The sequence below is a fragment of the Rhinoderma darwinii genome, unplaced genomic scaffold (genome assembly GCF_050947455.1).
Source record: "Rhinoderma darwinii isolate aRhiDar2 unplaced genomic scaffold, aRhiDar2.hap1 Scaffold_302, whole genome shotgun sequence".
Classification (NCBI taxonomy): Eukaryota; Metazoa; Chordata; class Amphibia; order Anura; family Rhinodermatidae; genus Rhinoderma; species Rhinoderma darwinii.
In genome coordinates, this window is record NW_027463290.1 from 39,342 (window position 1) to 54,945 (window position 15,604).

Below are 15,604 nucleotides of genomic sequence, written 5' to 3' on the forward strand. Positions count from 1 at the left end.
TAAACTGGGCGGAGTACATCAGGATATGTAATCTGCGTAGTACATTAGGGTATATGTAATCTGAGCGGAGTACATCAGGGTATATGTAAACTGTGCGGAGTACATCAGGGTATATGTAAAATGGGCGGAGTACATCAGGATATATGTAATCTGTGAGGAGTACATCAGGGTATATGTAAACTGTGTGGAGTACATCAGGGTATATGTAAGCTGTGCGGAGTATATCAGGGTATATGTAATATGTGAGGAGTACATCAGGATATATGTTATCTATGAGGAGTACATCAGGGTATATGTAATCTGTGACGAGTACATCAGGGTATATGTAAACTGTGAGGAGTACATCAGGAGATATGTTATCTATGAGGATTACATCCGGGTATATGTAATCTGTGAAAAGTACATCAGGGTATTTGTAAATTGTGAGGAGTACATCAGGATATATGTAAGATGTGAGGAGTACATCAGGATATATGTAATCTGTGAGGAGTACATCAGGATATATGTAATCTGTGAGGAGTACATCAGGATATATGTAATACGTGAGGAGTACATCAGGGTATATGTAAGCTGGGTTGAGTACATCAGGGTATATGTAAGCCGTGAGGAGTACATCAGGGTATATGTAAGCTGTGAGGAGTACATCAGGGTATATGTAATCTGAGCGGAGTACATCAGGGTATATGTAAGCAGGACGGAGTACATCAGAGTATATGTAAACTGTGAGGAGTACATCAGGATATATGTAATCTGTGCTGAGTACATCAGGGTATATGTAAACTGGGCGGAGTACATCAGGATATGTAATCTGCGTAGTACATTAGAGTATATGTAATCTGAGCGGAGTACATCAGGGTATATGTAAGCTGGACAGAGTACATCAGGGTATATGTAAGCTGTGCGGAGTACATCAAGGTATATGTAAGATGGGCGGAGTACATCAGGATATATGTAATCTGTGAGGAGTACATCAGGGTATATGTAAACTGTGAGGAGTACATCAGGGTATATGTAAGCTGTGCGGAGTATATCAGGGTATATGTAGTATGTGAGGAGTACATCAGGGTAAATGTAATCTGTGACAAGTACATCAGGGTATATGTAAACTGTGAGGAGTACATCAGGATATATGTTATCTATGAGGATTACATCAGGGTATTTGTAAATTGTGAGGAGTACATCAGGGTATATGTAATCTGTGAGTAGTACATCAGGGTATATGTAATCTGTGAGGAGTACATCAGGGTATATGTAATCTGTGAGGAGTACATCAGGGTATATGTAAACTGTGAGGAGTACATCAGGATATATGTAATCTGTGAGGAGTACATCAGGATATATGTAATATGTGAGGAGTACATCAGGGTATATGTAAACTGGGTTGAGTACATCAGGGTATATATAAGCTGTGAGGAGTACATCAGGGTATATGTAAGCTGTGAGGAGTACATCAGGGTATATGTAAGGTGTGAGGAGTACATCAGGGTATATGTAATATGTGAGGAGTACATCAGGATATATGTAATCTGAGGAGTACATCAGGGTATATGTAATCTGTGAGGAGTACATCAGGGTATGTGTAATCTGTGAGGAGTACATCAGGGTATATGTAATCTGTTAGTAGTACATCAGGGTATATGTAAGATGTGAGGAGTACATCAGGGTATATGTAATATGTGAGGAGTACATCTGGGTATATGTAATCTGTGAGGAGTACATCAGGTTATATGTAAAATGTGAGGAGTACATCAGGGTATATGTAATATGTGAGGTGTACATCAGGGTATATGTAATCTGTGAGGAGTACATCAGGGTATATGTAATATGTGAGGAGTACATCAGGGTATATGTAATCTGTGAGGAGTACATCAGGGTATATGTAATCTGTGAGGGGTACATCAGGGTATATGTAATATGTGAGGAGTACATCAGGGTATATGTAATATGTGAGGAGTACATCAGGATATATGTAATATGTGAGGAGTACATCAGGATATATGTAATCTGTGAGTAGTACATCAGGGTATATGTAATCTGTGAGTAGTACATCAGGATATATGTAAAATGTGAGGAGAACATCAGGGTATATGTAATTTGTGTGGAGTACATCAGGGTATATGTAAGATGTGAGGAGTACATCAGGGTATATGTAATATGTGAGGAGTACATCAGGGTATATGTAATCTGTGAGGAGTACATCAGGGTATATGTAATATGTGAGGAGTACATCAGGGTATATGTAATCTGAGGAGTACATCAGGGTATATGTAATATGTGAGGAGTACATCAGAGTATATGTAATCAATGAGGAGTACATCAAGATATATGTAATCTGTGTGGAGTACATCAGGGTATATGTAATCTGTGAGGAGTACATCAGGGTATATGTAATCTGTGAGGAGTACATCAGTGTATATGTAATCTGTGAGGAGTACATCAGGGTTTATGTAATATGTGAGGAGTACATCAGGGTATATGTAAGGAGTACATCAGGATATATGCAATCTGTGAGGAGTACATCAGGATATATGTAATCTGTGAGGAGTACATCAGGGTATATGTAAGCTGTGAGGAGTACATTAGGGTATATGTAAATTGTGAGGAGTACATCAGGGTATATGTAATCTGTGAGTAGTACATCAGGGTATATGTAATCTGTGAGGAGTACATCAGGATATATGTAATCTGTGTGGAGTACATCAGGGTATATGTAATCTGTGAGGAGTACATCAGGGTATATGTAATCTGTGAGGAGTACATCAGTGTATATGTAATCTGTGAGGAGTACATCAGGGTATATGTAATATGTGAGGAGTAAATCAGGGTATATGTAAGGAGTACATCAGGATATATGCAATCTGTGAGGAGTACATCAGGATATATGTAATCTGTGTGGAGTACATCAGGGTATATGTAATCTGTGAGGAGTACATCAGGGTATATGTAAATTGTGAGGAGTACATCAGGATATATGTAAGATGTGAGGAGAACATCAGGGTATATGTAATCTGTGAGGAGTACATCAGGGTATATGTAATCTGTGAGGAGTACATCAGGGTATATGTAATTTGTGTGGAGTACATCAGGGTATATGTAAGATGTGAGGAGTACATCAGGGTATATGTAATATGTGAGGAGTACATCAGGGTATATGTAATCTGTGAGGAGTACATCAGGGTATATGTAATATGTGAGGAGTACATCAGGGTATATGTAATCTGAGGAGTACATCAGGGTATATGTAATATGTGAGGAGTACATCAGAGTATATGTAATCAATGAGGAGTACATCAGGATATATGTAATCTGTGTGGAGTACATCAGGGTATATGTAATCTGTGAGGAGTACATCAGGGTATATGTAATCTGTGAGGAGTACATCAGTGTATATGTAATCTGTGAGGAGTACATCAGGGTATATGTAATATGTGAGGAGTACATCAGGGTATATGTAAGGAGTACATCAGGATATATGCAATCTGTGAGTAGTACATCAGGATATATGTAATCTGTGAGGAGTACATCAGGGTATATGTAAGCTGGGAGGAGTACATCAGGGTATATGTAAATTGTGAGGAGTACATCAGGGTATATGTAATCTGTGAGTAGTACATCAGGGTATATGTAATCTGTGAGGAGTACATCAGGGTATATGTAATCTGTGAGGAGTACATCAGGGTATATGTAAACTGTGAGGAGTACATCAGGATATATGTAATCTGTGAGGAGTACATCAGGATATATGTAATATGTGAGGAGTACATCAGGGTATATGTAATATGTGAGGAGTACATCAGGGTATATGTAATATGTGAGGAGTACATCAAGGTATATGTAATATGTGAGGAGTACATCAGGGTATATGTAATATGTGAGGAGTACATCAAGGTATATGTAATCTGTGAGGAGTACATCAGGATATATGTAATATGTGAGGAGTACATCAGGGTATATGTAATATGTGAGGAGTACATCAGGGTATATGTAATCTGTGAGTAGTACATCAGGGTATATGTAATCTGTGAGGAGTACATCAGGGTATATGTAATCTGTGAGGAGTACATCAGGGTATATGTAAACTGTGAGGAGTACATCAGGATATATGTAATCTGTGAGGAGTACATCAGGATATATGTAATCTGTGAGGAGTACATCAGGGTATATGTAAGCTGGGTTGAGTACATCAGGGTATATGTAAGCTGTGAGGAGTACATCAGGGTATATGTAAGCTGTGAGGAGTACATCAGGGTATATGTAAGCTGTGAGGAGTACATCAGGGTATATGTAAGGTGTGAGGAGTACATCAGGGTATATGTAATCTGTGAGGAGTACATCAGGGTATATGTAATTTGTGTGGAGTACATCAGGGTATATGTAAGATGTGAGGAGTATATCAGGGTATATGTAATATGTGAGGAGTACATCAGGGTATATGTAATATGTGAGGAGTACATCAGGGTATATGTAATCTGTGAGGAGTACATCAGGATATATGTAATATGTGAGGAGTACATCAGGGTATATGTAATATGTGAGGAGTACATCAGGGTATATGTAATCTGAGGAGTACATCAGGGTATATGTAATATGTGAGGAGTACATCAGAGTATATGTAATCAATGAGGAGTACATCAGGGTATATGTAATCTGTGAGGAGTACATCAGGGTATATGTAATCTGTGAGGAGTACATCAGGGTATATGTAATATGTGAGGAGTACATCAGGGTATATGGAATATGTGAGGAGTACATCAGGGTATATGTAATCTGTGAGGAGTACATCAGGGTATATGTAATATGTGAGGAGTACATCAGGATATATGTAAACTGTGAGGAGTACATCAGGGTATATGTAATCTGTGAGGAGTACATCAGGGTATATGTAATCTGAGCGGGGTACATCAGGGTATATGTAATCTGTGAGGAGTACATCAGGGTATATGTAATCTGTGCGGAGTACATCAGGGTATATGTAATCTGTGAGGAGTACATCAGGATATATGTAAACTATGCGGAGTACATCAGGGCATATGTAATCACTTTGCGGGGCCGTCGATTGTGTTCTAACCACTTAGAAGCCGCAAACGCTATTGAACGCGGCTTCTAAGGAGTTAATCGGCGGGGACCCTGGGGAAGGAGATGTGACAACTGCTGTTTGTGACAGCAGTTGTCATTGCTCACAGATGGGATGGGGGCGGAATGGCAGTTTTTACCAGGACGTACTATTACTTAAATAGCGAGATCTCGCTATAAATCACAGGTTACAGGGAGATTACGCTTGCTCTGCTGTAAGTACCACAGATACGTTAACGAAGTGTCGGGATTGTGAATAGACATCCCTTCCTGGCTGGGCTGTCTAAACAGGCTATGTTCACACGGAGTATTTTGGGGGAGGAATATCTGCCTCAAAATTCCGTTTGGAACTTTGAGGCAGATATTCCTCTCCCTGCACGCCGATTTTCGCGGCGATTATCGCGTCGTTTTTCGCCCGCGGCCATTGAGCGCCGCGGGCATAAAACAGCGAGAAATACGCTTTCTCCTGCCTCCCATTGAAGTCAATGGGAGGTCAGAGGCGGAAGCGCCCGAAGATAGGGCATGTCGCTTCTTTTTCCCGCGAGGCAGTTTTACTGCTCGCGGGAAAAAGACATCGACGCCTCCCATTGAAATCAATGGGAGGCGTTCTCGGGCCGTTTTTGCCGAGTTTTGCGACGCGGTTTCTGCGTAAAAAAACTCGGCAAAATACCCCGTGTGAACATAGCCTAAGACAGCACATAGTGAACAACGCAGTGTTAGGGTATGTTCACACGGCAGTGTCCGTAACGGCTGAAATTACGGGGCTGTTTTCAGGAGAAAACAGCTCCGTAATTTCAGCCGACATGGCATGTTGAGGCGCTTTTTCGCGGCGTCAATTACGGACGTAAATGAAGCTGTTTTTCCATGGAGTCAATGGAAAACGGCTTCATTTACGTCTGAAGAAGTGACAGGCACTTCTTTGACGCGGGCGTCTATTTACGCGCCATCTTTTGACAGCGACGCGTAAATTTACGCCTCGTGGGAATAGACCAACGTAAAACCCATTGCTTTCAATGGGCAGATGTTTGCCGATGCTATCGAGCCGCATTTTCGGATGTAAATCGAGGCGGAAAACGCCCGAATTACGTCCGTAAATAAGCTGTGTGAACATACCCTTACTATGCGGTGACTAAATGAATGGAGAGAAGTGCATGATGCTGATTGGTCAGCGTCATACACTCCTCTTTACAACGCCCACTTGGTCTAATGGAAATACACGCCCAGTTGGGCATTAAGAAACTCATTAGCATAAAGCTAAAATCGCTCCTAACGTGGTAAATATAGAACGTTTTTCTAAATAAAAAGCATTACTGTCACCGACATTACAGCGCCGATCTCCTTATGTAGGAAACAGGACACTTATAATGTGGTGACAGAGTCTCTTTACTTATATAGGAGATAGGACACTTATAATGTGGTGACAGAGTCTCTTTACTTATATAGGAGATAGGACACTTATAATGTGGTGACAGAGTCTCATTACTTATATAGGAGATAGGACACTTATAATGTGGTGACAGCCTCTTTACTTATATAGGAGATAGGACACTTATAATGTGGTGACAGAGCCTCTTTACTTATATAGGAGATAGGACTCTTATAATGTGGTGACAGAGCCTCTTTACTTATATAGGAGATAGGACTCTTATAATGTGGTGACAGAGCCTCTTTACTTATATAGGAGATAGGACACTTATAATGTGGTGACAGAGCCTCTTTACTTATATAGGAGATAGGGCACTTATAATGTGGTGACAGAGCCTCTTTACTTATATAGGAGATAGGGCACTTATAATGTGGTGACAGAGTCTCTTTACTTATATAGGAGATAGGACACTTATAATGTGGTGACAGAGTCTCATTACTTATATAGGAGATAGGGCACTTATAATGTGGTGACAGAGCCTCTTTACTTATATAGGAGATAGGCCACTTATAATGTGGTGACAGAGCCTCTTTACTTATATAGGAGATAGGGCACTTATAATGTGGTGACAGAGTCTCTTTACTTATATAGGAGATAGGACACTTATAATGTGGTGACAGAGCCTCTTTACTTATATAGGAGATAGGACACTTATAATGTGGTGACAGCCTCTTTACTTATATAGGAGATAGGACACTTATAATGTGGTGACAGAGCCTCTTTACTTATATAGGAGATAGGGCACTTATAGTGTGGTGACAGCCTCTTTACTTATATAGGAGATAGGGCACTTATAATGTGGTGACAGCCTCTTTACTTATATAGGAGATAGGGCACTTATAATGTGGTGACAGAGTCTCTTTACTTATATAGGAGATAGGACACTTATAATGTGGTGACAGAGCCTCTTTACTTATATAGGAGATAGGACACTTATAATGTGGTGACAGCCTCTTTACTTATATAGGAGATAGGACACTTATAATGTGGTGACAGAGCCTCTTTACTTATATAGGAGATAGGGCACTTATAGTGTGGTGACAGCCTCTTTACTTATATAGGAGATATGGCACTTATAATGTGGTGACAGCCTCTTTACTTATATAGGAGATAGGACACTTATAATGTGGTGACAGAGTCTCTTTACTTATATAGGAGATAGGACACTTATAATGTGGTGACAGAGCCTCTTTACTTATATAGGAGATAGGACACTTATAATGTGGTGACAGAGCCTCTTTACTTATATAGGAGATAGGGCACTTATAATGTGGTGACAGAGCCTCTTTACTTATATAGGAGATAGGGCACTTATAATGTGGTGACAGAGCCTCTTTACTTATATAGGAGATAGGACACTTATAATGTGGTGACAGAGCCTCTTTACTTATATAGGAGATAGGGCACTTATAATGTGGTGACAGAGTCTCTTTACTTATATAGGAGATAGGACACTTATAATGTGGTGACAGCCTCTTTACTTATATAGGAGATAGGACACTTATAATGTGGTGACAGCCTCTTTACTTATATAGGAGATAGGACACTTATAATGTGGTGACAGCCTCTTTACTTATATAGGAGATAGGGCACTTATAATGTGGTGACAGAGTCTCTTTACTTATATAGGAGATAGGGCACTTATAATGTGGTGACAGCCTCTTTACTTATATAGGAGATAGGACACTTATAATGTGGTGACAGAGCCTCTTTACTTATATAGGAGATAGGACACTTATAATGTGGTGACAGAGCCTCTTTACTTATATAGGAGATAGGACACTTATAATGTGGTGACAGAGCCTCTTTACTTATATAGGAGATAGGGCACTTATAGTGTGGTGACAGCCTCTTTACTTATATAGGAGATATGGCACTTATAATGTGGTGACAGCCTCTTTACTTATATAGGAGATAGGACACTTATAATGTGGTGACAGAGTCTCTTTACTTATATAGGAGATAGGACACTTATAATGTGGTGACAGAGCCTCTTTACTTATATAGGAGATAGGGCACTTATAATGTGGTGACAGAGTCTCATTACTTATATAGGAGATAGGACACTTATAATGTGGTGACAGAGCCTCTTTACTTATATAGGAGATAGGGCACTTATAATGTGGTGACAGAGCCTCTTTACTTATATAGGAGATAGGGCACTTATAATGTGGTGACAGCCTCTTTACTTATATAGGAGATAGGACACTTATAATGTGGTGACAGAGTCTAATTACTTATATAGGAGATAGGACACTTATAATGTGGTGACAGAGCCTCTTTACTTATATAGGAGATAGGGCACTTATAATGTGGTGACAGAGTCTCTTTACTTATATAGGAAACAGGACACTTATAATGTGGTGACAGAGCCTCTTTACTTATATAGGAGATAGGACACTTATAATGTGGTGACAGCCTTTTTATTTATATAGGAGATAGGACACTTATAATGCGGTGACAGAGCCTCTTTACTTATATAGGAGATAGGACACTTATAATGTGGTGACAGAGTCTCTTTACTTATATAGGAGATAGGGCACTTATAATGTGGTGACAGAGTCTCTTTACTTATATAGGAGATAGGACACTTATAATGTGGTGACAGAGCCTCTTTACTTATATAGGAGATAGGGCACTTATAATGTGGTGACAGCCTCTTTACTTATATAGGAGATAGGACACTTATAATGTGGTGACAGAGTCTCTTTACTTATATAGGAGATAGGGCACTTATAATGTGGTGACAGAGTCTCTTTACTTATATAGGAGATAGGACACTTATAATGTGGTGACAGAGCCTCTTTACTTATATAGGAGATAGGGCACTTATAATGTGGTGACAGCCTCTTTACTTATATAGGAGATAGGGCACTTATAATGTGGTGACAAAGTCTCTTTACTTATATAGGAGATAGGACACTTATAGTGTGGTGACAGAGCCTCTTTACTTATATAGGAGATAGGACACTTATAATGTGGTGACAGAGCCTCTTTACTTATATAGGAGATAGGGCACTTATAATGTGGTGACAGCCTCTTTACTTATATAGGAGATAGGACACTTATAATGTGGTGACAGAGCCTATTTACTTATATAGGAGATAGGGCACTTATAATGTGGTGACAGAGCCTCTTTACTTATATAGGAGATAGGACACTTATAATGTGGTGACAGAGCCTCTTTACTTATATAGGAGATAGGGCACTTATAATGTGGTGACAGAGTCTCTTTACTTATATAGGAGATAGGACACTTATAATGTGGTGACAGCCTCTTTACTTATATAGGAGAAAGGGCACTTATAATGTGGTGACAGAGCCTCTTTACTTATATAGGAGATAGGGCACTTATAACGTGGTGACAGAGCCTCTTTACTTATATAGGAGATAGGGCACTTATAATGTGGTGACAGAGTCTCTTTACTTATATAGGAAACAGGACACTTATAATGTGGTGACAGAGCCTCTTTACTTATATAGGAGATAGGACACTTATAATGTGGTGACAGAGGCTCTTTACTTATATAGGAGATAGGACACTTATAATGTGGTGACAGCCTCTTTACTTATATAGGAGATAGGACACTTATAATGTGGTGACAGAGCCTCTTTACTTATATAGGAGATAGGGCACTTATAATGTGGTGACAGGGCCTCTTTACTTATATAGGAGATAGGACACTTATAATGTGGAGACAGAGCCTCTTTACTTATATAGGAGATAGGACACTTATAATGTGGAGACAGAGCCTCTTTACTTATATAGGAGATAGGACACTTATAATGTGGTGACAGAGCCTCTTTACTTATATAGGAGATAGGACACTTATAATGTGGTGACAGAGTCTCTTTACTTATATAGGAGATAGGACACTTATAATGTGGTGACAGAGCCTCTTTACTTATATAGGAGACAGGACACTTATAATGTGGTGACAGCCTCTTTACTTATATAGGAGATAGGGCACTTATAATGTGGTGACAGAGCCTCTTTACTTATATAGGAGATAGGGCACTTATAATGTGGTGACAGAGTCTCTTTACTTATATAGGAGATAGGACATTTATAATGTGGTGACAGCCTCTTTACTTATATAGGAGATAGGGCACTTATAATGTGGAGACAGAGCCTCTTTACTTATATAGGAGATAGGGCACTTATAATGTAGTGACAGAGCCTCTTTACTTATATAGGAGATAGGACACTTATAATGAGGTGACAGAGCCTCTTTACTTATATAGGAGATAGGGCACTTATAATGTGGCGACAGAGCCTCTTTACTTATATAGGAGATAGGACACTTATAATGTGGTGACAGAGCCTCTTTACTTATATAGGAGATAGGACACTTATAATGTGGTGACAGAGTCTCTTTACTTATATAGGAGATAGGGCACTTATAATGTGGTGACAGAGTCTCATTACTTATATAGGAGATAGGACACTTATAATGTGGTGACAGAGTCTCATTACTTATATAGGAGATAGGACACTTATAATGTGGTGACAGAGCATCTTTACTTATATAGGAGATAGGACACTTATAATGTGGTGACAGAGCCTCTTTACTTATATAGGAGATAGGACACTTATAATGTGGTGACAGCCTCTTTACTTATATAGGAGATAGGGCACTTATAATGTGGTGACAGAGTCTCTTTACTTATATAGGAGATAGGGCACTTATAATGTGGTGACAGAGTCTCATTACTTATATAGGAGATAGGGCACTTATAATGTGGTGACAGAGCCTCTTTACTTATATAGGAGATAGGACACTTATAATGTGGTGACAGAGCCTCTTTACTTATATAGGAGACAGGACACTTATAATGTGGTGACAGAGCCTCTTTACTTATATAGGACATAGGGCACTTATAATGTGGTGACAGAGTCTCATTACTTATATAGGAGATAGGGCACTTATAATGTGGTGACAGAGTCTCATTACTTATATAGGAGATAGGGCACTTATAATGTGGTGACAGAGCCTCTTTACTTATATAGGAGATAGGGAACTTATAATGTGGTGACAGAGTCTCTTTACTTATATAGGAGATAGGGCACTTATAATGTGGTGACAGAGCCTCTTTACTTATATAGGAGATAGGACACTTATAATGTGGTGACAGAGCCTCTTTACTTATATAGGAGATAGGGCACTTATAATGTGGTGACAGAGCCTCTTTACTTATATAGGAGATAGGACACTTATAATGTGGTGACAGAGCCTCTTTACTTATATAGGAGATAGGGCACTTATAATGTGGTGACAGAGCCTCTTTACTTATATAGGAGATAGGGCACTTATAATGTAGTGACAGAGTCTCTTTACTTATATAGGAGATAGGACACTTATAATGTGGTGACAGCCTCTTTACTTATATAGGAGATAGGACACTTATAATGTGGTGACAGAGTCTCATTACTTATATAGGAGATAGGACACTTATAATGTGGTGACAGAGCCTCTTTACTTATATAGGAGATAGGACACTTATAATGTGGTGACAGAGTCTCATTACTTATATAGGAGATAGGGCACTTATAATGTGGTGACAGAGCCTCTTTACTTATATAGGAGATAGGACACTTATAATGTGGTGACAGAGTCTCATTACTTATATAGGAGATAGGGCACTTATAATGTGGTGACAGAGCCTCTTTACTTATATGGGAGATAGGGCACTTATAATGTGGTGACAGTCTCTTTACTTATATAGGAGATAGGACACTTATAATGTGGTGACAGCCTCTTTACTTATATAGGAGATAGGACACTTATAATGTGGTGACAGAGCCTCTTTACTTATATAGGAGATAGGACACTTATAATGTGGTGACAGAGCCTCTTTACTTATATAGGAGATAGGACACTTATAATGTGGTGACAGAGTCTCTTTACTTATATAGGAGATAGGGCACTTATAATGTGGTGACAGAGTCTCTTTACTTATATAGGAGATAGGACACTTATAATGTGGTGACAGAGCCTCTTTACTTATATAGGAGATAGGGCACTTATAATGTGGTGACAGAGCCTCTTTACTTATATAGGAGATAGGGCACTTATAATGTAGTGACAGAGTCTCTTTACTTATATAGGAGATAGGACACTTATAATGTGGTGACAGAGCCTCTTTACTTATATAGGAGATAGGACACTTATAATGTGGTGACAGAGTCTCATTACTTATATAGGAGATAGGACACTTATAATGTGGTGACAGAGCCTCTTTACTTATATAGGAGATAGGGCACTTATAATGTAGTGACAGCCTCTTTACTTATATAGGAGATAGGGCACTTATAATGTGGAGACAGAGCCTCTTTACTTATATAGGAGATAGGGCACTTATAATGTGGTGACAGAGCTTCTTTACTTATATAGGAGATAGGACACTTATAATGTGGTGACAGAGTCTCTTTACTTATATAGGAGATAGGACACTTATAATGTGGTGACAGAGTCTCTTTACTTATATAGGAGATAGGGCACTTATAATGAGGTGACAGAGCCTCTTTACTTATATAGGAGATAGGACACTTATAATGAGGTGACAGAGCCTCTTTACTTATATAGGAGATAGGACACTTATAATGTGGTGACAGAGCCTCTTTACTTATATAGGAGATAGGACACTTATAATGTGGTGACAGAGCCTCTTTACTTATATGGGAGATAGGGCACTTATAATGTGGTGACAGTCTCTTTACTTATATAGGAGATAGGACACTTATAATGTGGTGACAGAGCCTCTTTACTTATATAGGAGATAGGACACTTATAATGTGGTGACAGAGTCTCTTTACTTATATAGGAGATAGGACACTTATAATGTGGTGACAGAGCCTCATTACTTATATAGGAGATAGGACACTTATAATGTGGTGACAGAGCCTCTTTACTTATATAGGAGATAGGACACTTATAATGTGGTGACAGAGCCTCTTTACTTATATAGGAGATAGGGCACTTATAATGTGGTGACAGCCTCTTTACTTATATAGGAGATAGGACACTTATAATGTGGTGACAGAGCCTCTTTACTTATATAGGAGATAGGACACTTATAATGTGGTGACAGGGTCTCTTTACTTATATAGGAGATAGGACACTTATAATGTGGTGACAGAGCCTCTTTACTTATATAGGAGATAGCGCACTTATAATGTGGTGACAGAGCCTCTTTACCTATATAGGAGATAGGGCACGTATAGTGTGGTGACAGAGTCTCTTTACTTATATAGGAGATAGGACACTTATAATGTGGTGACAGAGCCTCTTTACTTATATAGGAGATAGGGCACTTATAATGTGGTGACAGAGCCTCTTTACTTATATAGGAGATAGGGCACTTATAATGTGGTGACAGAGCCTCTTTACTTATATAGGAGATAGGGCACTTATAATGTGGTGACAGAGCCTCTTTACTTATATAGGAGATAGGACACTTATAATGTGGTGACAGAGCCTCTTTACTTATATAGGAGATAGGACACTTATAATGTGGTGACAGAGCCTCTTTACTTATATACGAGATAGGATACTTATAATGTGGTGACAGAGCCTCTTTACTTATATAGGAGATAGCGCACTTATAATGTGGTGACAGAGTCTCTTTACCTATATAGGAGATAGGGCACTTATAATGTGGTGACAGAGCCTCTTTACTTATATAGGAGATAGGACACTTATAATGTGGTGACAGAGCCTCTTTACTTATATAGGAGATAGGACACTTATAATGTGGTGACAGCCTCTTTACTTATATAGGAGATAGGACACTTATAATGTGGTGACAGAGCCTCTTTACTTATATAGGAGATAGGACACTTATAATGTGGTGACAGAGCCTCTTTACTTATATAGGAGATAGGACACTTATAATGTGGTGACAGAGCCTCTTTACTTATATAGGAGATAGGACACTTATAATGTGGTGACAGAGTCTCTTTACTTATATAGGAGATAGGGCACTTATAATGTGGTGACAGAGCCTCTTTACTTATATAGGAGATAGGGCACTTATAATGTGGTGACAGAGTCTCTTTACTTATATAGGAGATAGGGCACTTATAATGTGGTGACAGAGCCTCTTTACTTATATAGGAGATAGGGCACTTATAATGTGGTGACAGAGTCTCTTTACTTATATAGGAGATAGGGCACTTATAATGTGGTGACAGAGCCTCTTTACTTATATAGGAGATAGGACACTTATAATGTGGTGACAGAGTCTCATTACTTATATAGGAGATAGGGCACTTATAATGTGGTGACAGCCTCTTTACTTATATAGGAGATAGGACACTTATAATGTGGTGACAGAGCCTCTTTACTTATATAGGAGATAGGGCACTTATAATGTGGTGACAGAGTCTCTTTACTTATAGGAGATAGGGCACTTATAATGTGGTGACAGAGCCTCTTTACTTATATAGGAGATAGGACACTTATAATGTGGTGACAGAGTCTCTTTACTTATATAGGAGATAGGGCACTTATAATGTGGTGACAGAGTCTCTTTACTTATATAGGAGATAGGGCACTTATAATGTGGTGACAGAGTCTCTTTACTTATATAGGAGATAGGACACTTATAATGTAGTGACAGAGTCTCTTTACTTATATAGGAGATAGGACACTTATAATGTGGTGACAGCCTCTTTACTTATATAGGAGATAGGACACTTATAATGTGGTGACAGAGTCTCATTACTTATATAGGAGATAGGACACTTATAATGTGGTGACAGAGCCTCTTTACTTATATAGGAGATAGGGCACTTATAATGTAGTGACAGCCTCTTTACTTATATAGGAGATAGGGCACTTATAATGTGGAGACAGAGCCTCTTTACTTATATAGGAGATAGGGCACTTATAATGTGGTGACAGAGCTTCTTTACTTATATAGGAGATAGGACACTTATAATGTGGTGACAGAGTCTCTTTACTTATATAGGAGATAGGACACTTATAATGTGGTGACAGAGTCTCTTTACTTATATAGGAGATAGGGCACTTATAATGAGGTGACAGAGCCTCTTTACTTATATAGGAGATAGGACACTTATAATGAGGTGACAGAGCCTCT